Source organism: Seriola aureovittata, chromosome 4 (assembly GCF_021018895.1).
Source record: "Seriola aureovittata isolate HTS-2021-v1 ecotype China chromosome 4, ASM2101889v1, whole genome shotgun sequence".
NCBI classification, from domain to species: Eukaryota; Metazoa; Chordata; class Actinopteri; order Carangiformes; family Carangidae; genus Seriola; species Seriola aureovittata.
Window position 1 is genome coordinate 409,864 of NC_079367.1, and position 7,244 is coordinate 417,107.

At 45.5% G+C, this 7,244-nt stretch overlaps 2 non-coding genes and 1 pseudogene across 2 annotated transcripts; all 3 read left to right on the forward strand.

Annotated features, from left to right (window-relative positions):
• Positions 1 to 6,055: 6,055 nt before the first annotated feature.
• On the forward strand, positions 6,056 to 6,164 carry LOC130168668 (5S ribosomal RNA; annotated as a pseudogene).
• Positions 6,165 to 6,439: 275 nt separating this feature from the next.
• On the forward strand, positions 6,440 to 6,558 carry LOC130168624 (5S ribosomal RNA). Its single transcript, XR_008827640.1, has one exon. It is a non-coding gene; the product is annotated as a 5S ribosomal RNA (ribosomal RNA).
• Positions 6,559 to 6,833: 275 nt separating this feature from the next.
• LOC130168497 (5S ribosomal RNA) lies at positions 6,834 to 6,952 on the forward strand. Its single transcript, XR_008827518.1, has one exon. It is a non-coding gene; the product is annotated as a 5S ribosomal RNA (ribosomal RNA).
• The last annotated feature ends 292 nt before the right edge of the window (positions 6,953 to 7,244 follow it).

The window sequence follows — 7,244 nt, forward strand, 5'->3', positions numbered from 1 at the left end:
CAAACATAGGAACATCTTGATGCCAAATGATCTGGTGGAGGCAGAGTTGGCAATCATTCGCTATTGTCAGCAACAAAGATTTAAGGACGAAATTTCTTCCCTGTTGTCTGAAAGAAGAACAGTAAGCAGACAAAGTTCCATCTATAAGCTGGATCCAATATTGGAAGACGGACTCTTACGAGTTGGAGGGAGATTAAGCAAGGGAGCAATGCCTTTGGAGGTAAAACATCCACTCATCCTCTCCAAAGAGCAGCATATTTCTATGCTTATTCTCAAAGATATCCACCAGTTATTGGGTCACAGTGGTCGAAACCATACATTGTCTGCACTGCGGAGGAAGTTTTGGATTACTAGTGCCAACTCAGCTGTGAGGAAGATCATATCCAAATGCAGCTTTTGCAGACGCTTTAATGAAGAGCTATGGAGCAGAAGATGGCAGACCTTCCTAAGGAAAGAATTAGCCCAGATCTACCACCATTCACCAATGTTGGAGTGGACTATTTTGGACCTGTGGAAGTAAGGAAAGGCAGAACAACTTACAAACGATATGGAGTGATATTTACCTGCTTGGCAAGTAGAGCAGTTCATTTGGAGGTGGCCAACTCCCTTGAGACTGACGCATGTATAAATGCTCTTCGTCGGTTTATTAGCAGGAGAGGTCAAGTCGTCCATATCAGGTCAGACAATGGAACCAACTTCGTCGGTGCGGAAAGAGAACTTAGAGAGGCTCTTGCTGCATTGAATCATGAGCAGATTCAAGGAGCTCTCATGCCGGCTGGCATTGAGTGGAGTTTCAATCCACCAGCGGGTTCTCATCATGGTGGCGTTTGGGAGCGCATGATACGCATAGCAAGGCGTGTACTCAAGTCAGTCTTGCACCAGCAGATGTTGGATGATGATGGACTCCACACTGTCATGTGTGAAGTAGAAGCAATTCTTAATGATCGTCCTATCACCAAGTTGTCTGACGATCCAAATGACTTGGAGCCTCTCACACCAAATCATCTCCTGCTTCTGAAAGGAAAACCAGCTTTGCCGCCTGGACTTTTTGATCCATCTGATATGTATGTGAAACGCAGATGGAAGCAAGTTCAATACATATCTAATCTGTTCTGGAAGCGCTGGGTCCGGGAATATCTGCCATTGCTGCAAGAGAGACAGAAGTGGAACCAGAGGAAAAGGAGTTTAGTTCCTGGTGATGTAGTAGTCATCATGGATTCATCAGCTCCACGTGGTTCTTGGCCTCTTGGAAAGGTGTTGGAGGTTTTTCCTGACAAAAGGGGCCTAGTGCGTTCTGTCAAGCTACAGACTAAAAGCAACATTATTGAGAGACCTGTAACTAAGCTTTGCTTAATACAAGAGGGGTAAATTGAATGATGTTATTTGCATACTCATGTACATATTTGAGATTTTCACATTTTGGCTCCTGTATTATTGTGTTGAATTGTAATGTTTGTCTACCACTTACAATTAGGGGCCGGTGTGTAGGAGCCAATTAAGACATCTACTATAAGTAGGAACTAACCTGTGTAGGTTCAGGTGCCACCGGAAAGGGAAACAGATTTTTGACCACACCCGCATTCACACACACACACACTCACCGAACCTACTCTGTATTCACCTGGTGACATGAAACTCAAGGCAGAGGAGCTGCAGTTGAGTTGTGAATTTGTGAACTGTTGTTGGACTATTAATGTTTGAATGGAAAAGAAATACTACATGGAATAAATGGACAATTTACAACCGGCAAGTACTGAATGGACAATATTTCATTTAATCGGAAGGTGAAAATGTGCGTCAATTAACTAATCCGTGGTGGAGCACCTCAGTGGCCTAAAGCGTGGGCTTGGCCACTATACACTGACTGGATCTTGCTGCCTCATCTGACATGTCCTTTACAATTTTCCTCACACTCTGTCCACTTGCTCCTAACTCCCTCACCAAAGAGACAACAGACCTTGCTACAAATCCTCTACATCCTACTTCCACTGGACAAATCCTAACTTTCCATCCTCGCTGCTCTGCTTCTGCCCCTAACTCTGCGTACCTGAGCTTTTTCCTTTCATATGCTTCCTCAACTAAGGCCTCCCACGGAACAGTCAGCTCTATGAAATATACTTTCATTCTACTCCTAGACCACAAGACTATATCAGGCCTTAGCTTTGTAATGGCTATTTCCTGGGGAACAAGAAGCTTTCCTCCTAAATCTACCTGCATTTCCCAATCACAAGCACCTTCTAAGCTGCCTTGCCTTCTTGTTGTCTTACCAACTTTCTCTCCCTCTTGAACGAACTTGATTGCACCTTTCTTTGTTTTAGGTCCTCCTAAATTTGCCTGCCTCCGTAATTCTTCAATTCCTGCAGCTAAGCTTTTTAGAACCTGGTTATGTCGCCACGTATACCTGCCTTGCGACAGACTAACCTTACAACACCCTGACAGAATGTGCTTTAAAGTTGCCGTACCTGAACACAATGAACATAGTGGGTCTCCATTTACCCAGAGTTTTAGGTTCTGGGGAGTTGGCAGTACATCATAAGTTGCCCCTATCAAGAATCTAATACTACTTTCCTCCATGCTCCAGAGTTCTTTCCAGCTAAGCTTTTTCTTATCTACACCTTCCCAATTCACCCACTGTCCCTGCTTAGCCTGAGCCACTGCCTTAGCACCCCTTAATAATTCCTCCTGTCTACGAACCTGCTCCACAACTAGCTTTCTCTTCTCCTTGGGACCTGCTCTACTCCACACCGGTTTGCCTGGGCCAAGCCCCAAGCCTCCCCGGCCTATTGGACATTACCCACAATCTCTGTATGCCTAAGCGTTGCTTCTGCCTCCTGCACTGCGATTCTTGGATTCCACTTTCTCCCCTTGATTGGGTTTGGAACCACCTTACTAACTACCGCATCTTTGCTCCCAGATAACAGGAGCTCTGTCCTAACCTTGGTACATTTAAACTCCTCCACTAGACTAGTTACTGGGAGCTGAAGTATGCCTTTCCCATACAGTGCCACTGTGCTTAAACATCTAGGAACACCTAGCCACTTCCTAATGTTAAAGTAAAAATAAATTTTTTCCATTTTTTCTGCAGTGGATATTGGAATCTCATATACAGACAGTGGCCACATCAGCCTGGGACATAACCCAAACTGCAGACACCACAGTTTCAACTTTCCTGGCAGCCCTGATTTATCTATTCTATCTAGTCCCTCAGCAACATCCTTCCGAAACTGCACTACCTGTTCTCCGTCATTCAAGTCTGCGTTGTACCACCACCTACCTAGACTCTTTACTGATTTTTCTCCTAATTATTGGAATTTCCTCTTCATCTATTACAAACTTCCTATCACTTAACTTCCCTCTGCTTATTGAGATACTTCTAGACTTACTAGGCTTGATTTTCATACTAGCCCACTTTAAGTTTTTATTAAGTCTCTCAAGTATTCTTTTCATACATGGCACCGTTGTAGTTATCAACGTCATGTCATCCATGTAGGCCCCTAATTGGTGTAAGGCGCACCCCATCCTGCCGCCTCTCTCCACCTACAACCCACTTAGAAGCTCTAATGATTACCTCCATCGCCATTGTGAATGCCAATGGAGAAATCGTGCACCCTGCCATGATGCCTATTTCTAGCCTCTGCCATCCTGTTGTGAAGCCTGCTGTGCTTAAGCACAGCCTAATATCTTGGAAATACAATTTTACTAAATTAACCACTACTCCAGGTACTTTAAAATAATCAAATGCCTCCCAAATAAGGCTATGTGGCACTGAACCAAACGCGTTTGCTAAATCCAAAAATATGACATTCAAGTCTCTTTTCTCTGTCTTGGCTGCCTGAATCTGATGCCAAATCATGCTAGTGTGCTCTAAACATCCTGCGAACCCTGGTATTCCTGCCTTCTGTACTGCAGTATCAATTAAGCTATTCCTTTCTAAATAACTAGTTAATCTCCGTGCGACTACACTAAAGAAGATCTTCCCCTCTACATTTAGGAGAGAGATCATTCGAAACTGACTCAGGTCTGAGGATTCCTTCTCTTTGGGATAAAAACACCTCCTGCCCTACGCCATGCTCTGGGAATAACCTGTTTCTCCCAAACTATTCTTAATTGCCTCCACAAAAACTTTAGGATATCAGGTGCGCTTTTATAAACCCGGTAGGGGACTCCATTTGGCCCTGGGGCCGAAGAAGCCTTTGCACGCCTGACTACCTCCTCAACCCCTTCCACCTGGGTGGTCTAACATCCATCTCATGATCTATCTTTCCTACTGGCGGCATGTCAGGTGGAAGGCCTATTACTCTATTCTGCTCAAAATCTGAATATGTGTCTCTTAGATATTTTTCTACTTCTAACTTTGTTGCCTTAAGCTGCCCTCCCTTTTCCTGGTTAAACAATCCTTTAGCAAACTTGAAAGGGTCCCTGTAAAACGCTGTCCTTACATACTCTTTATTCTTTCTCTTTTTCCTAAGATATTCAGCCCTTCTAAGTACTGCTAGTCTGCCTCTCAAATCCTCTTGCAACACATTAATTCCCCCCCTCTCTTCCTCTGTTGCCCTTTTCCACTGCTTTCTTAATTGTCTTCTTTCCTTAACTAATTTCTCCATTTCCCTTTGTCGTCTAGACTTAACTAACTGTGCTCTTTCAACCCTCTTTCTGTCTTGCACCCCAAATCTTTCTGCACCATAGGAGTAAATTATATCCCCTATCTTCTCTAGTCTATCGCTTGCATTTCCTCTTAGTCTACTTAGAATTGCTGACAAATCTCTATTGACTGACTCCCATTCTTTCTTGCTATTTGCCCTCGGCCATTTTACTCTAGTTTTCTACTCCATATTTCTCTCCTTGACTGGCCTATTCACCTCAGTCTCAGCTGCATCCCCTCTTGTACTCTCCTCTTCCTCCTCTGTAGCTGTGTTATTGATATCCTTCGAACTGTGGTTTTCTACCTGTCGCTGGACTTCATCCGACTTATTCGATTGACTTCTTAAAAAGTATCGATCGATGCGGCCACACTGCCTTTCCTTTGCAACACATCTCTTTCTTCCCTGATGCATTCTAAGGCCCCTAACTGACGTTACTTTCTGCCAGCCACAAGGACAAATCTGGAGCTTATTTCCCTCTGGCCTATCATTTTTATTCTCTCCAGCTACCCTCACGTCACCCTGAAAACTATTCTGCCCAGTTCTAGTCCTAGAGAATAGGTCCGTGCCCCTATCCTTCACTGAGTCGCATATCCAGCTCATAGTCATGTCCGTTCCAGTGTCCGTTGCCGTATAGTCTGCCTGTGAGTCATCTTCCACCCCTGCTCTCGCTGACCATTGGGGTATTTTTCTTAAATAAAACGTAGCTTGTGTTGGCTGTGACAAAGATGCTAGGCCTCGCCACTGCTACCATGGATTGCTAGCCCATGGCAGCACCCTTGGGGTCTTTGCCTCCTGTCAGCTGTCTATCCAGGCTGTCACATGGTCTTTCCCTTGTTGTCAGCTGCCCTATTCACAGCGGTCACTAGCTAGGCTAGCTTTGAATTTAAGATAAACACAAAGCTTGTGCTACAGAAAATGGACCCAGTGAATAGCTCCCTAAGCTTAACATGTCCTATGATAACTATTAATTTAGCTGTACAGACTAATGAGCAGTGATAACTAACATGTCTTTGGGGTCATCAGGTGGAACCTCCTTTCACCAGTGTTTCGTCTAGTTGGTCCCACAACACCTCCAGGAGGCTAGACAGTGATCACTGGCGTCCCAGAGTCACTCCCCTAATGCCAGCCATCACTGCTCCTCACACCACCATTTTCTTTATCTTGCCTATGCTACCACAAACAACACCATCATCAAATCTGACAAAACACACTAGCAGATTCAGCAAACAAACTCCCCTGCACAGTTGGAGAAAGTGGCGGCCATTTTGAAGGAGGCAGAGTCAAGGAGAGAAGCCTTTTTGAGCTAAACTCTCCCCCGCCGGATTAGGCTGTACTCAGTCATAAACACGTAGCTTCGTGCATGAAGGACATGATCGTCATGTTTAAAGAGGGTATTTGTCGCGCTCCCTCTCGCTTACGGCCATACCACTCTGAACACGCCCGATCTCGGAAGCCAAGCAGGGTCGGGCCTGGTTAGTACTTGGATGGGAGACCGCCTGGGAATACCAGGTGCTGTAAGCTTTTTGGCATCTCTTTGCAATCAGCAGAGGACGCTGCTGCTCCTGCTTCAACAACCTGTTACTCTGCACCTGGCTGCACTTTTGGGGACGGGACAGCACAGATCACAATGTAAAGACACTTTTGTATTAAAATGTTACAAAGTTGACATGTTGAGAGCCAAAGCAACAAGCAAACGCTGAAAAGGAAAGGCTCCTGCGCTAGACATAAACACGTAGCTTCGTGCATGAAGGACATGATCGTCATGTTTAAAGAGGGTATTTGTCGCGCTCCCTCTCGCTTAAGGCCATACCACTCTGAACACGCCCGATCTCGTCCGATCTCGGAAGCCAAGCAGGGTCGGGCCTGGTTAGTACTTGGATGGGAGACCGCCTGGGAATACCAGGTTCCGTAAGCTTTTTGGCATCTCTTTGCAATCAGCAGAGGACGCTGCTGCTCCTGCTTCAACAACCTGTTACTCTGCACCTGGCTGCACTTTTGGGGACGGGACAGCACAGATCACAATGTAAAGACACTTTTGTATTAAAATGTTACAAAGTTGACATGTTGAGAGCCAAAGCAACAAGCAAACGCTGAAAAGGAAAGGCTCCTGCGCTAGACATAAACACGTAGCTTCGTGCATGAAGGACATGATCGTCATGTTTAAAGAGGGTATTTGTCGCGCTCCCTCTCGCTTACGGCCATACCACTCTGAACACGCCCGATCTCGTCCGATCTCGGAAGCCAAGCAGGGTCGGGCCTGGTTAGTACTTGGATGGGAGACCGCCTGGGAATACCAGGTGCTGTAAGCTTTTTGGCATCTCTTTGCAATCAGCAGAGGACGCTGCTGCTCCTGCTTCAACAACCTGTTACTCTGCACCTGGCTGCACTTTTGGGGACGGGACAGCACAGATCACAATGTAAAGACACTTTTGTATTAAAATGTTACAAAGTTGACATGTTGAGAGCCAAAGCAACAAGCAAACGCTGAAAAGGAAAGGCTCCTGCGCTAGACATAAAGACGTAGCTTCGTGCATGAAGGACATGATCGTCATGTTTAAAGAGGGTATTTGTCGCGCTCCCTCTCGCTTACGGCCATACCAC